This window comes from Dromiciops gliroides, chromosome 3, assembly GCF_019393635.1.
Source record: "Dromiciops gliroides isolate mDroGli1 chromosome 3, mDroGli1.pri, whole genome shotgun sequence".
Lineage (NCBI taxonomy): Eukaryota > Metazoa > Chordata > Mammalia > Microbiotheria > Microbiotheriidae > Dromiciops > Dromiciops gliroides.
Window position 1 is genome coordinate 251,248,730 of NC_057863.1, and position 26,995 is coordinate 251,275,724.

The window sequence follows — 26,995 nt, forward strand, 5'->3', positions numbered from 1 at the left end:
GAAAAACTCCAATTTTCTTTAAAGCTCAAAAGCCACCTCCTACACAAGGCTTTTCTTGATTCCCCTAGCTTCTAGCCCTAGCCTCCCCACCACACCATAAACATACATGCATATACATATATGTATATATACACATACACACATGAGAGTATGTATATGTGTGTACATGGTGTCTTTTTCTACAGAATATAATTTTTATTTTTGTCTTTGTAGCTCCTTCATGGTGCCTGCCATACAGAAGGTGCTTAATAATAAATGTTTGTTATTGATTGATGGTCTCACTTTTCCATTCTAAGTAAAGATTACCTATGTTTATAAAATTTCAGTTTTGATGAGTTATATATCTAAAGTACCTTTGAGTATTTAAAAGTCCCTGTATGTTGTATCCAACAACAATTCTTTCTTTTTCCACCTGCTGTTAGTTGGTCTGCTTTAGTCAATTCTTTACAAAGATGCACATTCTGGCTGGTTAAACCATCTGTCTAACTGCTCAACACCTTTCTGAGTTCCAAAGGTTTACTAACATGGTCTTCCAAGTCATGATTTGTCTGCTTGAGATCTTCAGTCTATCAAAATTAGGAAGAAAAGAATCAGATGGTTTCCACAGTTAGATTTTTTTCATAGCACAAGTTGGCATTTTATAATAAAACAGGCATATAATAAAAACAACTTCATTCATTTTGCTTTTTTGCATATATTTTTTGGGGAAAATATCTACCTTGATAGCAATGAAGTCAAATCTCAAAAATTATTTCCTTATTACTTTAATAATAGATTTTTCTTGGCTAAAGTGATATCATTTGAAATGCCATTACCAGAAAAGTAACTCTTTTGTAGGGAAAATTTTGATGTGGTATAAAAAAGAAGAAAAAAAAGAATGAGATCAATTTAGAAAGCCTAGGTTCCAGTCTCCATTCTGCCACTATTTCTAATACTACTGTGCCCTTGGGTAGATCACTTAACTTTTCTGAGCCTAAGTTGAATTCCATGATCTCTAAGGTGTTTTCCAGGTCTACATTCCATGACCATTTTTTCTATAACATGCCACCAACTGATTTGACCATTTTCAACAACAGCAAACACTGACTGGGCTCACTGTGCACCACTCCCTTGCTAATTAAGTGTTCTGGAAGGCACTTAATCTCATCCTGCTACAATTCATCACTCCCCAAGCTTTAATGCTCTGTGATATCCAACATCTATATTGCACTCTAAGGCCAAAAAGTATTTTTGCATGTATATTCTCATTTGGTCCTGAAGGCAACTATGTCTTCAGGGTCACATCCCTCACATGACCCAATTTTATAGATGAGGAAACTAAGGCTCAGAAAGTTTAAGTGACTGCTCCATGGTCACAGAGACAGTAATGCCAAAGGCAAGATTTAATTTCAAGTTCAGCACCCTTTCTACTATACAACACACTGCTTCCAATCATATGATATGGGCACTAGGCTAAGAAAATATAGTGAGCTAAAACCAAACCAAAGATGAATAAGAGGGCAAGTTTGGGAATAGCAAGGCTGTGCCATCTGTCTTCAGAGGGGTTTAAAACTTTTTTTTTGCCTAGCTGCTACCTGTAATTGCCTCCTTGTGAAAAATGTCAGCCCCTATTTCTGAATTTTACCAATGATAATGGGCTCTATGACAATTAAATGTATAATTTGTTTTATCTATAATTAAAATAAATTGTTTATTGTTCTATTTAAACTAATACACTAATCGCTACTTTAAAATCATGGTTAAAATACTAATAAAACTCAAACAATGGTTTCATGGCTGCTACTTTTCCTCTGTTTAAAACTAAGATCTTCACATTACCTCTCATAAATTCATGTGAAGTAACAAGAATATCTAAGAGTACATGAACAAAAGTCATAAGGATAAGGATAAGAGGCAGCTAGGTGGTGCAGTGGATAGAGCACGGGCCCTGGAATCAGGAGTACCTGAGTTCAAATCTGGCCTCAGACACTTAACACTTACTAGCTGTGTGACCCCTAGGCAAGTCACTTAACCCCAATTGACTCACCCCCCAAAGAAAAAAAGATAAGGATAAGAAAATATGGGTAGCTTACAATCTATCTTAATGGAGACAATATCCATATCAATGAGACTACAAATCCACTGAAATAATGAAATATACTATTATAAACCTTGTATCACAGATGCCTGTGAATTAAAGTCCTAGATTACCTTTCGGGGCTATGATGAGTCTAATAGTCTAGGTCCTACCTAGTAACCTAGAAAAATCATTAAAATGGACCCCACAGATTGACCCCAAGTCCCCACAAGCAAACAAAATTACCTCAATGTGTCTAATGGAATATTTTTAAAATTCAATATTATTAAAACAACTCTGAGGTGCCACCTGACACCTATCAGATTGGCTAAAATGACAAAAAAGGAAAATAATAAATGTTGGAGAAGCTGTGGGAAAATTGGAACACTAATGCATTGTTGGTGGAGCCATGAACTGATCCAACCATTCTGGAGAGCAATTTGGAATTATGCCCAAAGGGCAATAAAGCTGTGCATACCCTTTGACCCAGCAATACCACTTTTGGGTCTTGTTCCCAAAGAAATCATGGAAAGGGGAAAGGGACCCACATGTACAAAAATATTTATAGCTGCTCTTTATGTGGTGGCAAGGAATTGGAAGTTGAGGAGATGCCCATCAATTGGGGAATGGCTGGACAAGTTGTGGTATATGAATACAATGGAATACTATTGTACTGTAAGAAATGATGAGCAGGAGGAGTTCAGAGAAACCTGGAGGGTCTTGCGTGGGCTGATGATGAGTGAGATGAGCAGAAGCAGAAGAACACTGTACACAGTATCAACATTGAGTGTTGATCTACTGTGATGGACTATATTCTTCTCACCAATGCAATGATACAGAAGAGTTCCAGGGAACTCATGATAGAAGAGGATCTCCAAATCCAAGGAAAAAAAAAAAAAGAACTGTGGAGTATAGATGCTGAATGAACCATACTATTTCTTTTGTTTTTGGTGCTGTTGTTTTTTCTATTTTGAGGTTTTTCATCATTGCTCTGATTTTTCTCTTATAACATGACTAATGCAGAAATAGGATTAATGTTATTATGTGTGTGTGTGTGTGTGTATATATATATATATATATATATATATAAAACCTATATCAGATTACCTGCTGTCTAGGGGAGGGGGAAGGGAAGGGAGGGGAGGGAGGGAGAAAAATATGAAATTGGAAAGCCTGTATAAACAGAAGTTGAGAACTATCTTTACATGTAATGGGAAAAAAATAAAATACTTTATTAATTAAAAAAAATTCAATATTACATATTCTGTTGTAGCCCAATCATATAATTAAAATAATATCCTTGATAAAGCTAAAGTAGAAAAGTTAAGCAAATTATTCAGTGTCACAAAGCAAGTCTAATTATATATATTAGTAACTGTACTGAATTATAATCCACTCAATTTTCTCTAGGCTGTACTGACTTCCAAATGAAAAAAAAAATTAAAAAGTTAGCTCTGAGAATTGGTTATTTATAAATGAAATAACCAGAAGAAAATTTGATTATAACTTAATAGCAAAATATAAATGCAGTAAGCAAATAACAGGAATTGGTTTACTTCTTGGCTTTATGCTGTCAATAACAATATATGCATTTAAGGCTGAACTGTTTGGCCTTAAAGGATTTTTATTTTGGTGGGGCAGTTAGGGTTAAGTGACTTGCCCAGGGCCACACTGCTAGTCAGTGTCAAGTGTCTGAGACTGGATTTGAACTCAGGTCTTCCTGACTCCAGGGCCAGTGCTCTATCCACTGCACCTAGCTGCCCCTGGCCTTAAAGGGTTTATAAATTTTTCTTATTAGCTTCATTTGCTATATAATATCAACACATATTAATGTAAGTGACATACATGTTTATTTAATAGGTATAACCTGCAAATTTAGTGTATAGATGAGTCTCTCTTGGTTTCTCACTTCTTGGGGAGTATTATGATATTTCTCAGCTTCATTTATTGGAGCCCCTAGGCCAAAATCATGTTCTTTGGTGGTAATCTGTTGGGAAGATAAAAAAACAACACATATTTTCATGTAAAAATGGCCTTAAGATCTGTATTATGAACTAATAGATTTTAAAAATAAGGATATTATTCTTTTTTTTTTTTTGGTGAGGCAATTGGGGTTAAGTGACTTGCCCAGGGTCACACAGCTAGTGTTAAATGTCTGAGGCCAGATTCAAACTCGGGTATTCCTGAATCCAGGGCCGGTGCTCTATCCACTGCGCCATCTAACTGCCCCAGGATATTATTCTAAGGATGCACACAGTGTCAGCAACATATTAGTCTGTACCCCCTCAAAGATTTCGGATATATACAGAACAAATAATATGAAATTATTATTTTCATTTTTGAAATCTAGAATTATATTTACCAACTCATTAATACTTTTAAAGATACCTTGGGAATTAGAAGAAACGGCCTTTTAAAGCTTAAAGAAACTTTGGGGATAATCTAGTCTAAAATCAAACCCATTACTTTGATTATGAGTAAACAAGTAAAACCTAAGATAAAATATTACTAAAAAGGTTGCAGGTTATATAATAAACCCATTAAAATATCTGCATTTTATATACCACTAACAACAAGAAGAATTAATTTTTAAAAGAAATAATATTTGGCAAAAATGGATAATTTTTATTACATAAAATTAAAAAGGTTTTACACAATCAAAACCAACATGGTTTAAATTAGAAGAAAAGCAGGAGACTGAAGAAAAAATCTTTGCAGCAAGTTTCTCTGGTAAAGGTCTAATTTCTAAAATATATAGGAAATTAATTCAAATTTATAAGAATAAGAGCCATTTAGCTGTGTGACCCTGGACCAGTCACTTAACCCTCATTGCCCTGCCCCCCCAAAATCTGCATAAAGAATAAGAGCCATTCCCTAATTGGTAAATGGTGAAAGGATATGAATAGGTGCTTTTCAGAGGAAAATATGTATCAATAGCTACATGAAAAAATGCTCTAAAATAGCCAATAATTAAGGAAATGCAAATTAAAACAACTATGAAGTACTACCTCACAGTCATAAGATTGGCTAAGCTGACAAAAAGGGGAAAAAAACAAATGCTGAAGGAGCTGTGGGAAAACAGGAACTTTAATGTACTGTTGGTAGAGCTATGAACTAGTCCAACCATTCTGGAAAACAATATGGCACAATGCCCAAAAAGCTTTTTAAAAGCTCATTCCTTTGACTCAGCAATACCCTACTAGGTCATTGAAAGAGATCAAGTTAAGAGGAAAGTTAAGGGGAAAATTAAAATTAAGTTAAGGGGAAAAAATGTTTATCATGCTTTTTCATGGTGGCAAAGAATTAGAAACTTGTCAATTAAGTATAGCTGAACAAGTTATGGTATATGAATGTGATAATGCTGTAAGAAATAATAAAGATGGTTTTAAAAAACCTAAGAGGATCTATATAAATTAATGCGAAGTGATGTATGCAGAATGCAGAGAAAAATTTCTAAAATAACAACAATAATGTGAAGATAATCAACTTTGAAAGACTTAGTAATTCTGATAAACACAATAACCAACCACACTTCCAAAGGACTCATGATGAAACATGCTATTCACTGAAACACATTTTCCTTATTTCTCTCTTTTGGAGGGTGAGCCATGGGAGGGGAAAAGGACATGGCTAATGCAGAAAATTTGTTTTGCATGACTATGCATATTTGTAATGGGTTTTGTTTTTCTTGCCTTCTCAATGAATGAGGGAGAGAAAGGAGGGAGAGAAAACATTTGGAACTAAAAATAAAATTTAATTTTAAAAATAAGATTTAGAATAAAATTTAAAAACCAATGTTTGGGTACTAACCTTTACAAAGTTGATTTCAAAACTATTATGAAAGAATCAGAAAAAAAGTTTAACAGAGGAACACCCCTACGTAAGGCTAGAATGATCCAACACAGTAAAAAGCAATCAACACTTTCTAATTTATTAAGTTTATACAAGGGGGCAGCTAGGTAGTGCAGTGGATAAAGCACTGGCCCTGGATTCAGGAGTACCTGAGTTCAAATCCGGCCTCACACACTTGACACTTACTAGCTGTGTGACCCTGGGCAAGTCACTTAACCCCCATTACCCCGCAAAAAAAAAGTTTATACAATACCATACAAAATAGTAATTTACTTTGTAGACCTGGATCAAATCTGTTAGTCAATCAACAGCTGGTCAAGAAGCACATATTGTTTACTATTTTTCAGGTACTGTGCTAGGTATATAAAGAAAGAAAAAAACAGTCCCTGCCCTCAAAGATTTTATATCCTAATGGATATGGAGGAGATAAACATGAAAATAACTAGGTAAACTTAAAAGATATATACAGAGTAGATGGAAAGTAATGTCAGAATGGAGGTAGTAGCAGATGGGGAGACTGAGAAAGGCCTACTGCAGAAAAAGTAGGATTTGAGTTGAATCATGATGGAAGACAGGGAAACTAAGAGGCAGAGATGAAGCACTGTCTTATTTCAAAATAAACTATGTATTGCATTAATTAGCCAAACTCATAATTAGATAAAAAAGGAACTAGGTTATAAAAGGCTTTGAATGCCAAATTTAGGATTTTATATTCCATCCTGGACGTGACAGGTATTTATTAAGTAATATGGTTGATACAAACTTTAGGAAAATCACTTTGATGGCTGAGGAAAGGATGGTCTGGAGTGGGAAGGGATTGTGCCAGGCTGGCCAAACAGCAAGTTATTGCAATAGTACAGGTGTAAGATGAAGAAGGCCTTTCTTTACTAGAGTGGTAGCAGTATCAGAGGAGAGAAGGGGGCATATTCGATAGATGTTACAAAGGTAAAATTGAGACAGCTTGGCAATAAATTGAGTATGAGGAGTGCAAGAGTGTGAAGAGTAGAGAATGACACCTAGGTTGAGAGTATGGGGGACTGCAAGTATGGTGGTAACAGTAACAAAGTTCAGAAGGAAGGAGGGTTTAGAGAAAAAGATTAGGAGTTCAGACATGTTGAGCTTAAGATGTCTCTGAGGGGCAGCTAGGTGGCTCAGTGGATAAAGCACTGGCCCTGGATTCAGGAGTACCTGAGTTCAAATCTGGCCTCACACACTTGACACTTACTAGTATTGTGATGTACAAAAAATTAATTATTCATAACTATAACTAACCTGGAAAAATTATATATAATTGGGTTTATGAAAAATTATGATTATATGAAAAATTATAGGTTTAGAAAAATTATAAGTGGGCCGTAAGTCCCTTCGTGGTCGCCATTAAAATGTGAAAATATTTTTGTTAACTAGGGCTAATTTTGAGGGCTAATTTGATCTGGGACTGTTGACTTGCTGGCTATCTGACTGCGTTTAATTTAATATGGGCCGTTTATAAAGTTCCACCACACTGCTCCCAAACTGATAGACTAAAGATTAAGAAGCCTCTTAACCAAATAATCAAAGCAGAGTTTATTTATGAGATACCGTTGAAAATTCAGAATACAGGGAAATAAAATGTACAAACAACTTGACTGCTTTCCTGCAGTCTTTCCCCAGCGCTTTGAACTTCTTGAATACAATAAGGGCCTTAGCCGCCTCCAGCCTCAGGGCAAGTTACACTTTCCCAGGTTTGTATTAAGGCCTGTAACCTTTGTCAGCACCAGTCTCTCCTTTTCCGAACCGAACTCTCCTCCGTCCTTGTCCGTGCTCCCCTCTAGTCTTTCTAATCCGTCCTCTAGTCCTCCCTGCTGTCTAACTCCCAGGTCTCTCGGTCTCTGTCTCTCTGTCTCTCTCTCTCTATATATATATATATATACCTTTTCTTCTCTCCACTCAAATCTTGGGGCTTCCTTCACCCCCATAGACCAAGCTAATCCGCCAGCCAGGGCTGCAGCTGGTTGGGGGTGGGGGTGGGGTGCACGCTCCAGCTTTCACGTGCTGCAGCACAGGCTATCCGGAATCTTTGGATAGCTCCGCTCAGGTTGGAGGGAGCTGGGGGCTTTTTTTTCCCAGCTGTCTGACCTGGCGTCTTGTACAGCCCACAGGGATTTTTCGCTCAACTGAAGCTGAGGAGGGGGGGAGAAACCCTGAGGGCCTAAGGCTTTCTAATCTCAGCCTAAAGGTAGGGTCCCCAAATCAAAATAAATTTCCACAGTGACCCTGGGCAAGTCACTTAACCCCAATTGCCTCACCCCCCCCCCAAAAAAGATGTCTCTGAAACCTCTGACATTACTGATCAACCTCATTTGCTGGATAATCTCTTTTTTCTAGATTTTATGACAGTACTCTCCAGTTCTCCTCCCTTTCTCAAACTCTTGCTAGATTTTGAGCCAGAATATGTCCACTAACCATGAGTGTTGTCCCCCCAACCCCACCCCGGCTCTGTCCCAGACTCTCTTCTCTTCTACCTTTATATTTATTTCACTTTGTGATCTCATCAGGTACCATGGATTAAGTTATCATAGTTATGCAGATGATTCTCAGATCTAATTATCCAGCCAAAATCTCTCTTCCAACCTCCAGTCTCTTCAAATGCATACTGGACATGTTGATTGGATATCCCATGTTTATCTAAAACTCATTATGTCCAAAAATGAACTAATCTTTCCCTTTAAATTCTTCCCTATTCCTAATTTGACTATTACTGTCAAGGATACCCAGATGGCTCTGGAGGCAAGAGTGAGGCTGGTAACTCTATATAGCCCTCCCTCACCTAAATCCAATTCACTGCAAGTCATTACATCACCTCCCAATGTCATGGTCCTCTTTGAGAATGAAGGATCAACAAACAACCACCAACATTCTGTAAGAACTACCCCACTGGGAACCCAACTAGCAAGCTCCAGTTGGGCAATGCGGCTTCCTCTCCCTCTCCTTCCTCTGTCCATATAGGGAATCATACCCTTACCTGTGGGTGCACTGCCCAAAGGAATATAAGTTTGATTGCTTAAACCTTACAAGATGACTTAGGGTATAATTCTTTAAAGATGAATACCTAAGACCCCTACTACCTATTTTCCCTATAGCACAAGTATCTCTGCTATACCTGCTTATTAGATACCCTTTCTAAGAGCTAATTTTGGATGGTAGGCTTCCGATGGGAACGTATGAGCAATAGTACTAGAAACCTCCCTGACTCTAGAATCCTGAGGAAAAGGAGTAGTCGTTACCTTCTAGGTAGCCCCCTCACCAACATAAGTGGAAGCTGAGAAAGAGAACCCATTCAGATGCTAAAAGAGGCTAGAAGCTATAGGACAGTGATGGTGAATAATTCTGAGTAGAGAACCCAGGAATCTGTTCTTGGCTGTGTTGTTTAACATTTTAATCAATAACATGGATATGGGCTAACATACTGAATGACAGAATCAGGGTCTTGAAAGACAAAGGCATTGGGATGAATATATAACAAAATGAAATTCAGTAGGGATAAACAATGTTTTACATTTTGTAGCAAAAAAAACCCCAAACCCACCAACTTGATGAGTACAAGGCAGCGAAGGCTTGGTTAGACAGCAATTGTTCTGAAAACCAACCAAAGGTTCTAGTGACTGGACAGCAACTTCATTATGAGTCAGCAATGCTTTTCCATAGGGGGCCAGGGGGAACCAGTATTATGCTTAGTTTTGGCCACCATGGTTTAAGAAAATGATCAAGTAGAATGTCCAGAGGAGGGCAACCAGATTAATGAAGAGTCTTGTATCTATGTCATATGGGGACTGGTAGAAGGAAATAGGGATGGTACACTCAGAGAAGATGTGGGGAAAAGATATTAAGTGTGTCAAAATAGCTGGAGCACTGTCACATGGAAGAGGGATCAGACTTGTTCTGTGTAGCTCCAGAAGGCAGAATCAGGAGCATTGGGTGGAAGTTGCAGAGGCCAATTAAAGCTTGTATCAAGAAAAACTTCTTAACAATTAGAGCTATCTAAAAGTATGAATTACCTTTAGAGGTGGTACATTCCGCTTCCTTGAAGGTCTTTATGCCAAACTGGGTAATCAACTGTCTGATATATTGTAGGGGGTGTTACTCTATGTATGGCTAGGCCTAGATGGGTATTGAAGTTCCTTGTAGTGAGGGTTCCTTTCATACATGAGAGATATTATATGTCTGCTGAAGTTCCTTCCAACTCAAACTGATTCTGTGAACCTGTGATCTACCAGGCACTGTGCTAAGCCCTAGGAATACAAAGGAAAAAAGAGAAATAGTCTCTGCACTTAAGGAGTTTACATCCTAATGTGGAAGATATGTACTGATAAATGTATAAACATAATAGATATAGATGAATACAAAAACAGTTTGAAGAAGGGATGAAGTAGCATCTGGGTGATCAGGAAAGGCTTCATGCAGAGAGTGGTAATAGAGCTGATTCCTAAAGGTGAGGAAAATTAATTTTAATACCGTAGCATTTATTATTAATACTGATTTATTCTCTTTTTCTTCGGTCCAGACGGCAGCAGCATGGGTAAGTGTTGTGGTCTTCATACAGCTAGAAAGCTCTGCAGCCACAGAAGAGACCAAAAGTGGCATGACAAACAATACAAGAAAGCTCATTTCGGCACAGCCTTGAAGGCCAACCCATTTGGAGGAGCATCTCATGCAAAAAGGATTGTCTTGGAGAAAGCTGGTGTTGAAGCCAAGCAGCCCAATTCTGCCATCAGTAAGTGTGTGAGAGTCCAGCTCATTAAGAATGGCAAAAAAATCACTGCCTTTGTTCCCAATGATGGTTGCTTGAACTTCATTGAGGAAAACGATGAAGTTTTGGTTGCTGGATTTGGTTGAAAAGGTCATGCTGTTGGTGATATTCCTGGAGTCTGCTTCAAGGCTGTGAAAGTTGCAAATGTTTCTCTTCTGGCCTTGTACAAAGGCAAGAAGGAAAGACCAAGATCATAAAAATTATATGATGTATTTGTCATAGTAAACAGTTTTCATGTAAAAAAAAAATATGCTGATTTGTAATATTCCCTTCTCTGTTCAAAAACCTCTATTTCTTATGTCTAGCTAGCTTAAAGAGAGACCTCTCCCACTCTAAGGAATGTGATCACATTCAGCTCCTCCCAGGGCTGGGCTGAGCCTCTGTTTACTCTGGGAGCTCAGAAGCCAGTCTGAGTTCCTCCACACTACCAAGAGTGACTCTTGTGTCCTTGCTTTCTAATCAAAGTTAAGGGTGACCTAGTCTACAAAGGGGAAATTATGCCAGGGCAATCCTGATTTAAGGTGTTTTTTCTAGCCCAGATTGCGAGAGCAGCTGAATTTCATGTCCTGGGATTGAGAACTCTTAGCCTACCTCCTCATTAAATGTCCACCAATCAGGGTGACCTGTTAGTTGTCAGGAGGTCCCAATGACATACTGTCAAAAGGAAGACAGACACCTAGATTTAAAGAGACCTGGGACACTCATTTGGGGTCTTTGATTATCCAGAGAGATATTAGTGATTGCAACCTTTGCTAGCAAACTGATTAGTCAAAAGATAGAGGTGAAGGGGGCAGCTAGGTGGCGCAGTGGATAAAGCACTGGCCCTGGATTCAGGAGGACCTGAGTTCAAATCCGGCTTCTGAGAGTTGACACTTACTAGCTGTGTGACCCTGGGCAAGTCACTTAACCCTCATTGCCCTGCCCTCCCCCCCCCCCAAAAAAGATAGAGATGAGGAAAAAATACAGTCAGCTCTACTGGTTACTACATCCAGGACTAAACATAGATATGTACTTGTTTTGTGTTTTGATAACCTAGTGCAAGATATTATTTGTCCTTACTGAATTTCAATGTATTAGATATTCAGTCCAAAGGTTTTTCAAGGTCCTCTTGGACCCCAATTCTCTTTCAGTGTATAAGCTGTCTTCCCAGATTTGTTTCACCTACAAATATAAGTTTACCATCCACGCCTTTATTCAAGTTATTGATGATAAAGTTAAACAACAAGGGTTCTCCACTCAGTCAGTTTACTGTCCTACAGTTTCCAGACTTTTGATAGTTCCTCTGTTTAGCATTCAGAGTTCTTTGTAACTGGGCCTGCTCCTAACTTTCCAGGTTTTTTATGCACTTGCCTCCCTGCCAAGAACTCTATGATCCAGTGACACACGCCTCGCTGTTCTTCCTCACACACAATACTCTGGCAATCTCCCAACTCTGTGCCTTTGTGTTGGCTGTCCCCCATACCCGAAATGTTCTCCCTCCTGGTTTCCTTCAAGACTTAGCTCCAGGGGCAGCTAGGTGGCGCAGTGGATAGAGCACCGGTCCTGGAGTCAGGAGGACCTGAGTTCAAATCCAGTCTCAGACACTTAACACTTACTAGCTGTGTGACCCTAGGCAAGTCACTTCACACCAATTGCCTCACCCCCCCCCAAAAAAAAAAGACTTAGCTCCAATTCCACTTTCTACAAGAGGCCTTTCCTAGTCCCTCTTATCTCCCACTGTCAGAGCCTTCCCTCTGAGTTTGCATCCCACTTACACAGAATATATCTTCTATGTACACAGTTGTTAACATATTGTCTTCACCATTAGAATATGAGTGCCTTGAGGGAAGAGACAATGTTTTTTGCCTTTATATCCAGTGCTTAGTATAGGTACTGAAACATATTAAGTGCTATGGTAATGATTACATATCCGACAAGCAACTGGTAATGTAGGGCTGAAGCTTGGGGAAGAGACTGGGGCTGGATATATAGTTATCAGTATGGAGATAATAATTAATCCCATGGGAGCTGATGAGGTCACTAAGAGAGAAAGTAGAAGACAACAAGAAGACATAGGATAGAGCCTTGGAGAACATCCTGAGTTACAAGACATGGTATTGTAACGATTGGAATGACGCCACCTGCTGGAGAGCTACTGTAGCAAAGCTCCGCCATGAGGAGAAGGCATCTGACGGCAAGCCATGTGGTCAAGGTCCTTGGCATCAGGAAGTGACAGTTGCTCATGGGTACTGTCTATCAAGGCTACCAGCCAATCAACTTGAGGAGCCTCCCATTTCTGGGAGGAGGACATGAAGAAGGAAGTGGAAACTGGCAGAGGGCTTTCTCCTCTTTTGATTCCTGACCTCGCCATGGCTGGTCGGATGATGGGGTCTCTTAGAAATAGTTAGATTTTTACCTTTCTCTCTGATCCTAATGATCTTTAATAAATACTTAAACACTTAAATACTCTTGCTAAAGCTTATAATTTATTGACAACCACTCATTAGATTTTAGATAGTATAGCTAGAATTTTAGCCCCTTGCAGTATGGATCAAGAGCCAGCAAAAAAAGACTGAGGAGTGTCATACACATAGGAAAACTAGGAGAAAGTACTGACACAAAAACCTAGATAGGAGAGAATATCCACAAGGAGAAGATAATCAACAGTGTCATGTGATGCAGAGAGGTCAAGGAGAATCAGGATCAAGAAAAGGCCATTAGATTTGAATGATGAGGTCAAAAGCTAGACTGCAGAGGGTTAGAAACAACTGAGAGAAGAAAGTGGGGGCACTGAATTGGATGGCTTTCTCACATTGACCCAGAAAGAAGAGAAAATACATAGAGTGATAGCAAGGGAAAACAGAAAGATCAAGTGAATGTTTATTAAGGATGGGGGGGGGGAAGGATGGGGGAATATATGTTTGTATTTCTAGGTGCAGGGAAACAGCTAGTAGATAGAGTGAGAATGAGTATAAGAGAGTGGGAATGATAACAGGAGAAGGAAATGACAAACCACGCTAGTATCTTTGCCAAGAAAATCCCAAATGGGGACAGTAAGAGTTAAATACAATTGAAAGTACTGAACAATGATAACAGGATCAATCTGCTATAGAAGTTGGCATATGATGGAATCTAATGTGTATGTGAAGAGGTTGGCTTTGCCAAGGAAAAGGACCATATCTTTTCCTGGGACCAGACAGAGTTGTTATTCATCCTTCATTTCCAAAGAGAACCAATGACATCGCTGGGCAATGTCTTGATCTGTGTGTGAATTAAAGTGAGATAGAGTTATCTTTCTCTTCCTGAGTCATCATAGTCCAGCGGCAAGACAAAAGTCAGGACAACTGGTGATGGCCCAGGATACAGTGGATGACATAGCATCATTGATATCTGACCACATTTTTAAGCACTACACAATGCCTGCTTCAGCGGCCTTTGTGCTGTTAGAACAAATTGTTCTCATCCACCCATTCTGCTGGGGAAAGCCTTCACAGGCTTGGGGTAGACACACCCCTCACTAATGGGTCTGAAGTCCATCTGTTATCCTCAATCTGGATTAGCCCATCGGCTGAGGTGATTTACCAGGGTGTGGCCCCTGCACATGCTACAGCTTCTTGGAGCCACAGGTGGGAGTTGAGTACCAGGTGGACACCCAAGGTAGATGAGCAGCCCTGAAATGGCAAGCCCTCACACCAGAGAGGCTAGTCCTCCCTGAACACCTCATACACCCCATCGGACAGAATAAAGGACAGAGCCAGGAAGATGTCTGAATATGACTTGAAGAGGGGGGGGGGAGGGAAAGCTATTAAGCAAATGGCCTCAATTTTTTTAGTGAAGGAGGCAAGAACCTCCACTAAGAGAATGGGCAGAAAGGATCCCATGGGACTCTTAAGGTTGAATGAGAAGACTCAGGGACACCATGGGGAACAATAAAGCTAAGTGATTAAGGGGGAAACAAATGCCTGCCTTGATGCAATGAAGACTCAGTTAAAATAATATTATCAAAGGGGGAATGGGGCAGAAATGGAGGCAAAATGGCAGGTTAAAGGCAACCCAGCTGAACTATCTCAACATTCCCCTCCAAACACCTTTAATACCTCAAATCAAATTTTGGAACTGCAGAGTCAACAAAAATTCAGGGTGAGACATTTTTCAGGTGTAAAAAAATGTAGGAGGTCAGCAGAAGTTTGTGACATGGGGGTGGAAACCTGAACAGAGTGCACGACCAAAGGTACAGCAACTGCAACTTCAGAAGCTCTCAACCCAGAGATGACAAGGGGGTCATATAAATGGTCAGAGAGTACAGGGGACCCTTTGCTAGCAGTGGGTACTGTGGCACTGATTGGCATAGGGGCCCTTTCTGGGTAAAGACCAGAATGCAGACCAGCAGAGCAGTTCGCACACCTTTCCCAGGATCATAGCACCTTGGAAGCACTATAAACTTGCAGACTCTCAGAACCAGCTCTGAATACAATAGTACCAAAAAGCCTAAAGTTTGGAACAATGCCTACCCACCCCGAAGTGAGCAGAGCCCAACTTTAACCAAAAATTGAAAGTCAAGAAATAGGCTAGAAAAATGAGAAAACAACAACAACAAAAAAAAAAAAACCTTTACCATAAAAAGCTACTATGGTGGCAGGGAAGACCAAAGACAAACTCAGAAGAAAACAGTGAAAATAGCTACAAAGTCTCAAAGAAAAAATGCTAATTGAACCCAAGTCACTGAATCCCTGGAAAAGTTAAAGACATAAGAATGGAGGAGGAAAGATTGGGAAAAGAAATGAGATCAATGCAAGAAAATTATGAAAAAAAAAATAATAGCTTGGTAAAAGAGGCACAAAAAAATGCTAAAGAAAATAACACCTTAAAAAACATAACTGACTTAATGGTAAAATAGGCTTTTACAAAAATTCACTGAAATATAAAGAACTCCTTAAAAAGGAGAATAGGCCAAATGGAAATGGAGGTACAAAAAATCACTAAAGAAAATAATTCCTTAAAATTTAGAATTGGGCAAGTGGAAGCTAATGACAAACAAAAGCAAGAACAAATTACTAGGAAACAGATTGAAGAAAATAAAAATCAAGAATCATTGTACTACCTGAAAAAAACCACCCATAGATATCATATGTCAAGAAATCACAAAAGAAAACTGTCATTCTTAGAACTAAAGGGCAAAATGGAAATAGAAGTCCACCATTCACCTCCTGAAGGAAACCCCTAAATGAAAACCTCCAGTAACGTCAGTCAAAATCCAGAGTTTCCACATTAAAGAAAAAACACCACAGTAAGAAAGAATTCAAATACTGAGGCGTGACAGTGAAGATCCTATATGGTTTAGCAGCCACCAATAAAAAGGAGTAGAAAGTTTAGAATTCAATATTCCAGAACACATAGATCAAAAATAACTTATTCAACAAAACTAAATATAATCCTATGGAATAGGGAGGAGAGAAATGGTCTTTTACCAAAATAGAGAGCAAGCATTTCTGATTAGAAGACCAAAGCTTCATAGAAACAAAGCTGAAACACAGGAATTAAGAGAAACATAAAAAGGTAAACACAATCACAAGGCCCTAAATAAGGATGAACAATTATAAGTAACTAAATAAGGATAAACAGTTTACATTCTAATATTGGGAGATGATACACATGTCCTCCTTGAATTTTATCATCAACAGGGATCATAGAATGAGGCTAATTAAACAGAAGACCTGAAAATGGTTCTGTTATGATGTGATGTTCTTAAAAGCACAGAAAAGGAGGGGAAAATGAATATATGATAAGAAGGGAAAGGAAAGTCAAGGAAAATTATTTTACATAATCTAGGTGCAGAAGTAGAAGTCTACACAAACAATGGGGGGAGTGTCAACCACTTGAACTTCATTTTCATTTTAACTGGTTAAGAAGGAAAGAAAATACATACATGGGTATAAAAATATATTTCATTTAACAAGGAAATAGGAAGAAGATGGGGGAATTAGAGGGAGAATAGATTAAGGAAAGGATTAATCCTAACAGGGGAAAAACTCTAAGGATATGCTGTATAAAACTATTTATAGCTCCTTTTAAAGTGGCAAAGAACTGGAATCTGGAGTGAGAGGATGTTCATCAATTGGGAAAGAGCTAAACAAGTTATGGTATGTAAATGTGATGGAATACTATTATGTTGTAAGAAATTATAAAGGGGGTGGTTTCAGAGAAATACAGGAAGACTAGTGTGAACTGATGCAGAATGAACAGAACCAGAACAATTTATACAACAACACTATTTTAAAGATAAACAACTCTGACTTAGGAACGCTGATGAGTATGATCCCCAACGCCAATACCATAGGATTAATGTTAGGAAACCTGCTACCCATTTCTTGATAAAGGAGTTGAAAGACTCAAAATGCATAATGGGACATATGTGTATATATGACATCATCAATGGGGACATTTGCTTTGCTTGATGATAAAAAAAAACAGGGCTTTTGTTTTTCTCTAGTTTTCAACGGGGGTGGGGGGGGTGGAGAAAGCACTTTGATTAAAAATATTAAAAAATAACAATGATAAATACAAGCCATCACCAGGTCCATAATCAAAGTCTTTTTAACTTTAAGGGAACTGGTAGTTTATGTTACAGCAGCTTTAGAAAAACCAGGGTGAACTCCATGCTATTATGGGGTATCAGAATAGCATATTAGTGAAGAGACTACAAGTATTTCTAAGGATCATGGATATATAGCTCAAAGGGCTACAAACCCAACCCTCTCCTTTTACAGATGATAAAACTGAGGCCCAGGGAGGTTTAGTGACTTATCCAAGGTAACAAATGTAGTATCATCAAAGGTGGGATTCAGGTCCTCTGACTCCACAGACAGTGTGATCTTTTCATTGTATGATACTGCCGACCATAAAAGGAGAAAAATTATCTGAATAAAGATGGAAAAACAAAACCCAACAAAATTTGAAATGAGGCATAAAAGGTAAGTTATTATTAACACTTTTTGAAAAGAGTTCTAATTACATTGGCATACTGGGGGACTTTGGAGGGAGAGGGAAGATTTAGGGTTGCCTAGATTGTATATATTTTTCAAATTAAGTTAAAATTTTTTTCTCTGTTTAGAGTTTTATTTTTCAAATTACATGTAAAAACAAATTGACATCAATTAAAAAAAAACTTTGTGTTCCAACTTTTCTTTCTCCCTCCCTTCCCACCCCACACCTCCAAGAACTCAAGCAATTCAATACATGTGTTAGAAAATTATTAAAAATAGGAATTTTAACCACCTACCTGAAAGCTTTGTTCTGACCAGAGGACCTGTTCTCTAGGCTCTGACATCAGCATGAACCAATAGATTTGAGTGATGCTAGCCAATTAGCTTTGAACAATGTTTATGGGCAGGCTCTTCTCCTGCCCTCAGCAAGCTTTCACAGAGACTCACTCTCTTTGGCTCAAGAACAGGGTGAGAGCAGAGGCAGCTCTCTAGGGTTCCCATTTTCTCCCTTCTCTAGGCTTTCCTTTCTTTCAGTGTTCTCTCTTTACTAATATCTAATATACATTAATAAATGCTTAATGCCCCAAACTGGTGCAATAGCCTCTAATTTCTAAGTAACAAATATATTAGAAACCCCAGCTAATTTTCCCCACACTTGGGACAAGAATAGGCAACTACACATTTAGTTTTAATCATCACATGAGTAGTCATGTAAAACATCACCACATTAGCTAACTTGTGAGAGAAAACATATAAGAACAAAACTTCATATTAAGGAATTGTCCAAAAAAAAAAAGTATTTCAATCTGGTTTTGGATATCATCAGTTCTTTCTCTGTAGATGGACTGCAATTTTCAAAAGTCCTTCAGAGTTATATTGGATCACTGCCTTGCTGAAAAGAACCATGTGCTTCCCAGCAGATCATCTTACACTATTGCTATTATTTTGTATACAGTACATTTCACTCTGCTTTAGCTCATGTAGATCTTTCCAGGTTTTTCTGATAGCATCCTGTTCATCATAACTTTTATATTGTACCTTAAACTTGACAAAGAATTTTCTTCACAATAGCCCAACAAAGTAGGTACCATACATTTTGCCATTACAGTCAATCATCATAACTATTTCCCTTCATCCTATTCCCTTCCCATGATATTTACTCTATTGTCTATCTTCTTTTACCCTATTCCTCCTCAAAAGTGTTTTACTTATGACTGTCCCCTCCCCTGCTCTGCCCTCCCTTCTTTCACCATTCCTCCTTATCTTCTTCCCCTCCTATTTTCCTGTAGGGTTAAACAGATTACTCCTCCCAATTGGGTGTGTCTGTTATTCCCACCTTGGGCCCACTCTGATGAGATTAAGGTCTTTGAGCTAATTCTGTGTTCTAAATTTTTCTTCCTCCCTCCTTCTTCAACCCTCCCTATGAAATCAAGCAATTCAATGTCATACATATGCAGTTATGCAGAACATCTTCACCTTCCTCAAAAGTGTTTTTCTTTTTACTGCTCCCTCCCCAATCTGCCCTTCCTTCCTTCCCCTCTTCTCCCCCCACCTTATCTCCTTCCCCTCCCATTTTCCCTCAGTGCAAAAATATATTACTATACCCCCTTGAGTATGTATGTTATTCCCTCTTTGAGCCAATTCTGATGATAGTGAGGTTTACTTATTTCCCCCACTGCTTCCCCCTCTTCCCCTCCCCTCCATAAGCTTTTGCTTGTTTCCTTCACGTGAGCTAACTCTCCCCAGTCCACCTCTCCCATTCCCCCTCCCCCACTGCATTCCTCCTACCCCTCAACCCTATTTTAAAGATGTCATCATGGGTTAGCTAGGTGGCACAGTGGACAAAGCACCAACCCTGGACCCAGGAGGCCCCAAGCCCAAATGTGGCCCCAGACATAAGAAACCCCTGCTTGCCCCACAAAAAACAAGGATAAACAAAAAATAGATGCTTTACAGATATCATCCCTTCATATTCAGTTCAGACCTGTGTCCTCTGTCTAAGTGCATTCCGTTCTGCTACCCTTATACTGAGAAAGTTCTTATGAGTTTGAAGTATTATCTTCCCATGTAGGAATGTAAACAGTTTAATCTTTTAATATCCCTCATGATTTCTTTTTCCTGTTTATCTTTTTATGCTTCTCTAGGGTCTTGTATTTGAAAGTCAAATTTTCTATTCAGTTCAGGTCTTTTCATCACAAATGCCTAAAAGTCCTCTTTTTCATTGAAGCCCCATTTTTTCCTCCGAAAGATTATACTAAGTTTTGCTGGATAGGTGATTCTTGACTGTAGTCCCAGTTCCTTTGCCCTCCAGGATATCATATTCGATGCCCTCCTGTCCTTTAATGTAGATGTTGCTACATCTTGTTTTATCCTTATTGTAGCTCCACAGTATTTGAATTCCTTTTTTCCAGCTGCTTGCAATATTTTCTCCTTGACCTGGGAGCTCTGGAATTTGGTATAATATTCCTGGAGGTTTTCCTTTTGGGATCTCTTTCAGGAGGTTATCTGTGGATTCTTTCAATTTCTATTTTACCTTCTGCTTCTAGAATATCAGGGCAATTTTCCCTTACACTCTTGGAAGATGCTGTCTAAACTTTTATTTTGGTCATGGTTTTCAAATCATCTCTCATGGATCTATTTTTCCAGGTCAGCTGTTTTTCCAAGGAGATAGTTCATATTGCCCTCTATTTTTTTATTCAATTGGATTTGCTTTACTGTGTCTTGGTTTCTCATAAAGTCACTAGCTTCCATTTGTTCAAGCATAATTCTTAAGCAATTATTTTCTTCAGAGAGCTTTTTTATCTCCTTTTCCATTTGGCTTTTCATGCTGTTGACTTTTTTTCATGACTCTCCTTGATCACTCTCATTTCTCTTTCCATTCTTTCCTCCACCTCTCTAAATCTTCCTTCTCTCTCTCCTACTTTCTCTTCAAAGTCCCTTTTGAGCACTTCCATGGCCTGAGACCATTTCATATTTTTCTTGGAAGCTTTGGATGTAGGGGCCCTGAGGTTGTTATCCTCTTCTGAGGGTGCACCCCAATCTTCCTTGTTACTAAAGAAACTTTCAATAGTTCTCAACTTTCTCTTCTTGCTTATCTCGCTGTCTTCTATTTGATTTTTAACTCCCACCTACAGTGGGGCCCTACTTCCAAGCTACACTGTTCTAAGCTTCAGAGGATCCCAGGTGTTTTGATTTGAGAGGGAGGGCAGGTTTTTCTCTTGCCTGGCCTGTTCTCTGGTCCAAAGATAACCTCAAGCCAACCTGCTAATTAACCAGCCAGCAGAAACTTTGTGTGCTGTGGTTCTTAGCTCCCACGAGCCTGTGCCCCTCCCCCACCTGGGCCTCCTGGCTTGAGATTTCTTCCTGGTTCCCTGCTGGGGTGGGATAGCCAAATTCCTCCTTAGGTTCCGGAGACACCCCTGTATTTTTCCCCCAAACCAGCCATTCAGCCCTCTCACCTGACTGCAAACTCAGTTTCAGAAGTGGGAGGTGCTGCAGCTGATTCAGAGGCTTGGGGGTAAGTTCCTCTGGCGCAGCATGCCTGGGGTCTATGTCAGCACAACCGCAGGGCTGGACACTTCTTGCAGCCCAGCATGGCCCCCTTTAATTTGTCTTTGGCTGGAAAATAATCTCAGCCCGTCTTTTTGTGGGTTTTTCTGCTCTAGGGGGGTTTTGTTGCTGTTTGGGGGGTAATTGCATTTAATGTCTTTCCTCCACCATCTTCGATTATATATTTTTAAAGAAAGAAAATGTACATCCTGAATTCCAAACAACTGATTCAATAAGTGACCTTTTTAAAAACACAAGTAGTTCCTAAGGACTATATGTAACCTAATTGGTCTCAAACTTTCCTGCTCAATCCATAGTGCCTTCAGATTAATCTTCTTGAAGCATGACACGTAAACCCATACAAAACATATTAGCAATGCTGCAAAAGAAAATGAAATAAAACAATAAAAAGGAAAATAGTAAAAAGGAAGCTTCAATTTGCATTCAGTTCTCTCTCTGGAGGTGAATGGCATTTTTTGAAATCATGATTCTTTGGAACTGTCTTGGATTCACTATCTTGATCAGAGTAGCTAAGTCTTTCAGAGTTGGTCATCCTTAAAATATTGCTGTAACTGTGCACAATATTCTCCTGATTCTGCTCACTGTACTTTGCATGAGTTCGTATAAAGTCTTCCCAGGTTTTTCTGAAACTATCCTGCTCAGTATTTCTTATAGCACAATATTATACTTTCACAATCATATGTCACAACTTGTTCAGACATTCCCCAACTAATTGAGGGCATCCCCTGAATTTCTAATCCTTTGCCACCACAAAAAGAGCCACTATAAACATTTTTATATGGATGCGTCCTTTTCTCTTTTCTTTGCTCTCTTTGAGATACAGAATTGGTAGTGGTATTGCTAGGTCAAAGGGTAGGCATAATTTTATACTACTTGGGGCATAGTTCCAAATTGTTCTCCAGAATAGCTGGAGTAGTTCACAACTCCAACAGTGTGTTATTGTACCAATTTTTCCATATCCCCTGTGGCATTTGTCATTTTCCTTTTTTGTCATGTTAGTCAATCTGAGAGGTGTAAGGTGGTATCTCAGGGTTATCTTAATTTGCATTTCTCTAATCAGTCATGATTTAGAGCATTTTTTCATGTGACTATTAATAATTTTGATTTCTTCTTCTGAACTCTGTTCACATGCTTTGAGAATTTATCCGCTGGGGAATGGCTTTTATTTTTATAAATTTGGCTCAGTTCCCCCCATATTTGAGAAATTAGGTTTTTATCAGAGAAACCTGCTTTGATTTTTTTTTTTTACCATTTCTTGGTTTCCGTTTCATTTGGGTTACCTAAGTTTTATTTGTGAAAAAAGTTTTTAATTTCATGTAATCCAAATGATCAATTTTGCTTCCCATAATCCCCTCTGTCTCCTTTGTTCACAAACTTCTCTTATCCATAGATATGACAGGTACATGTTTCATGTTCCCCTAATTTACTTATATCACTTTTTCTCTCTAAATCATTTATCCATTTTGACCTTATCTTGACATTCAGCATGAGATGTTGGTTTATGCCTAGTTTCAGCCATACTGCTGTTTCCCCAGCAATTTTTATCAAATGATGAATTCTTACCCTAAAATTAGCTCAGATCTTTGGCTTTATCAAACACTAGATTACTGTGTTTACTACTGGCTATTGTGTACCTAATCTATTCCACTGATTCACTACTCTATTTCTTAGCCAGTATCAGACTGTTTTGGGGGTTTTTTTGGTGAGGCATTTGGGGTTAGGTGACTTGCCCAATGTCACACAACTAGTTAAGTGTCAAGTGCCTGAGGCTGGATTTGAACTCAGGTCCTCCTGAATCCAGAGCGGGTGCTTTATCCACTGTGCCACCTAGCTGCCCCCAGATTGTTTTTATGACAACCACTTTGTAATATATTTTGAAATCTGGAAAGGCTTCCTTCCTGAACATTTTTTCCATTGATTCCCTTGATATTCTTGACCTTCTGTTCTTCCAGATTAATTTTGTTACTATTTTTCCTAGTCCTAAAAAATATTTCTTTGGTAGATTAATTGGCATGGCAATGAATAAGTATATTAACTTAGTCAGAATTCTTATTTTTATATTGGCTTGGCCTACCCTGAAGCAATAATATTTCTCCAAATGTTTAGATCTGTCTTTATTTGTGTGAAAAGTGTTTTGTAATTGTCTTTATATAATCCCTGTGTTTGTCTTGGCAGGTAGACTTTTTTTTTTTTTTTAGTGAGGCAATTGGGTTTAAGTGACTTGCCCAGGGTCACACAGCTAGTAAGTGTTAAGTGTCTGAGGCCGGATTTGAACTCAGGTACTCCTGACTCCAAGGCTGGTGCTCTATCCACTGCGCCACCTAGCTGCCCCTTGGCAGGTAGACTCTTAAATATTTTATATTGTCTATAGTTATTTTGAATGGAATTTCTCTATATCTTCCTGCTGGATTTTGTTGGTAGTATATAGAAATTTATGTAGATTTATTTTATATCCTGCAACTTTTCTGATGTTAATTACTTCAACTAGTTGTTTTTTCAGTTGATCTTCTCTGGATCGCTTAAGTATACCATTTATCACCTGCAAAGAGTGATAATTTTGTTTCCTTGTTGCCTATTCTAATTCCTTCAATATCTTTTTCTTCTTTTCTTATTGCTAGAGCTAACATTCCTAGTACAATAATATTGAATAAAAGTGGTGATAATGGGCATCCTTGTTTCACCCCTGATCTTATTGGGAAGGCTTCCAGCTTATCCTCATTACAAATAATGTTCACTCTTGGTTTTAGATAGATACTACTTATCGTTTTAAGAAAGGATCTGTTGATCCCTATGCTTTATTGTGTTTTTAATAGGATTAAAGCAGGCTTGTGGAGGAAGACTTGAGGAAGAACCCAACCAGACTGGAACTCTAGGCTAGGTAGGATTTTTTTTTTCTCTGAACTCTTTGTGAATACCTCTATGCTTTAATAAATGTTTAATGCCCAAAGACTGGTGCTGACGCTTCTAATTTAAGGCGACCACAATTTAGATTTTAAACATCACAAGGGCTTCTTAAATTTTTTTCCACTTTCAACCTCTTTTCCCCCAATACATTTTTACAGCACCCCAAGTATATAAATATATAAAATAGGTATACATAGCCTTTTACTGTTGCCAAATTTTTTGAGACCCCCACATCCAGTTACTCAACCTCACATGTGGTTGCACATATGTGTAAGAAGCTTTAGACTAGATTACAGTACTGTTCATATATAACAAGATAAATCTTTTCACAGCAAAGGCCCTTTAAGTGACTACCTGCAGATTTCCAAACACCAGCTAATGATTCACATATTTCAAGCAACAGTCAATACAGTAAAAGTGCAAAACCAAAAAGTTGACATATCTTGTAATTTATTATAATGGAATTCTACCACCGTGCCTAGTTTTTAACAGAAAATAATATTAATATTTCACAATATGTCAAGATACCCTTTCACAAACAAGAAGTCTACAAAAAGCAATTCTACAACAAAAGAGAAAAAGATTCAACACAAAAACAATCTGCAAAACCATAGAAGTGCCTGCAAAAAACAAAATAATCCCATCACGTAACAGGTTTATGTGTTGAATATATAATCATGAATCAAAAGTGCAAATCACAAAATAATTTTTTGGAAATATATTGTATCACCTGGCCCCCTAGCAACTGTCTAAAACTTTTAAGTAACTAACTGATAGTAGCTGAGCAACGAAGCTGCAGGGCAATCCTAGAACGGAATTTCGAAATTCAGAGCTGCCTACATTAATAACATTACAAGTATGGACCAAAACCATAAAAAATAAAAACTACACATATTTAGTATCGCCACATATTTATACAAATCAGAATACCAAGAGAAGGTGCACCACAGTGTAGAAATAATACTGAACTCTGGGTCCCAAGACCAAAACTCCAGCCTTGGCTGTGCTCCAGAGCAAGTTACTAAACTGAGATTTAATTTCCTTATTTATAAAATGAGGAATAACACAATAATACTGTGATTAGTTTTTTCCAAATAACACTGTTATTCCCATCTCAACTAAATACCTTACTTTTCTTTAATAGAAGCATTAAAATCTAAATCTAACCATTTTTTCAGCGCTTTGATTTCTGAATCAAAGGAATTTTACTACATATGTAGGACCTTAAAATAAAGTTATTCTAAAACAAAAGCCCCAAACACATTCCTGGCTAAAAAGTAGTAATTATTACATTAAATACAAAGATAAAGCAGCTTTTAAAGTATAGCCTAACATTTAGATTTAAAACGAGTGGTTAAAAAAGCACATAGCATATTTCTACGTATTCTTAGGACTGTTCTGTACATCAGTTAAAATAGAAGTGACGCATTTTTACTGGGGAGTTTGGGTACTTCTGTGAAATGAAATAAGGGTGACACTTTATGATAGACCAATTTCAGTATAAGAGGTCACCTTTGTTAAGAGGTCTGTTTATTTCTACACGTGAACCAAGACATTAAAAGTTGAAATACACAAAATATTAAAAACAATCAACCTCGTGGAAGCTAATGAGAGAAGTTCAAGAGTGGTGGTTTTCACCCAAAAGTACCAGAGCTAACATCTCCAGACTTCATTCAATTTAAACTCTAGTTGAACACTTTTTCGAAAAGAAAACCAGCTCGTCCTCTTTGCTTTTCATTATTTAAAAACTAATTCCTGAAACCGTGTCCGCTTTCCATGCACCTGAATAAGCACTCAGTCCAGCAGGAGAGACACAATCTCCTGAGACTTTCGGAGAAAGGGGGCCTGGGGAAGGGAGAAGGCCCCGGAATGCCCGCGCCCGGTCCCGCAAAGCTCTCACCTCTTCCCAAATGCGCCTCTACCAGAGCAGTCTTCCCAATAGCACAGCCAAGAGACGCGGAGAAGTGAAGCGGTCACCATAGGAACTGGGCTTGGCCCCAGGCTCCAAGAACCCGGAAACCCGGAGCCTCCCCTCTTACCTCCGCCCTTCCCTCCCTGCCGCCCGGCCCCCTCCTCCGTCCTCCCCGAGTCCCGTCCGAGCGAGGGTAAGAGGTGCGGAAGGAAACCCACTCGGTCTGTTCATGTCCTCACTCCTCCGGGTCAGAAGTCGAGGCCTCAACCATTCCTGGCCTCCCCGACCCAGGAGCCTGTGCCAGAGGGCGGCGGCGGCCGGACCCTGCCCCTTTCCCATTTCTCCTCGCCCATCCCAACACCCCATTCAACCAGGATCAGTCCAGGGGACGAAGGGAAGGTGAAAGAAGGGAAAAGGGAGGTGGGGCAGAGGGTGGGGAGGAGGCGGCGCTAACCGCCCGGCGGAGCCAGGCTCCGCCCACACGGCTCTGTACCTGCGGGGGGGCTCCTCCTCCTCCTCCTCCTCCTCCTCCTCGGCCGCGGTGCCCTCGCTCCGCCTCACTCCCGCGGCCCGCGTGCACTCGACAGGGATCGACCCTCTAGCGCTCGGACGCCTACTTCCTAGGAGGCACGCTGCCAGCCACGTACAGCCCCAAGCGACGTAGACGTCTACCTGCTCACCCGCCCTTCCAACGAGCTCGCTCCTTCGGCGCGTGCCCGCGCTTCCTCCTTCGCTCAAGCCCTCCCATTCAGCCTCCCCGCGCGAGGTTCAAAAGCTGCTCTCTCCCTTTTCCCCGACAAAAGCGTCTGGTCTCCTAGTAACCAGACACGCGCCCTCTTTCCACCTCACCAGCCTTCCTCACCCTCCGCGCTAACACTCCCACAGGTCCGTCGCCTCACTTGAGAAGCGCGCGCATGCGCGCCCTGACAGTTCCCACACGCTTGTCCCCC

At 39.4% G+C, this 26,995-nt stretch overlaps 1 protein-coding gene and 1 pseudogene across 1 annotated transcript in view; one reads left to right on the plus strand and one right to left on the minus strand.

Annotated features, from left to right (window-relative positions):
- The window catches only part of TSGA10 (testis specific 10), a 90,886-nt gene extending 63,896 nt beyond the window's left edge, over positions 1–26,990 (minus strand). Inside the window, exons 1-3 of the mRNA XM_043998609.1 lie at positions 26,539–26,990; positions 3,902–4,043; positions 354–566 (exon numbers count right to left, since the gene is read on the minus strand). The gene's annotated coding sequence lies outside the window, so the exon portion shown is untranslated. The remainder of the gene's footprint in view (positions 1–353; positions 567–3,901; positions 4,044–26,538) is intronic.
- Positions 10,463–10,945, plus strand: LOC122751532 (annotated as a pseudogene).
- Positions 26,991–26,995: the final 5 nt, after the last annotated feature.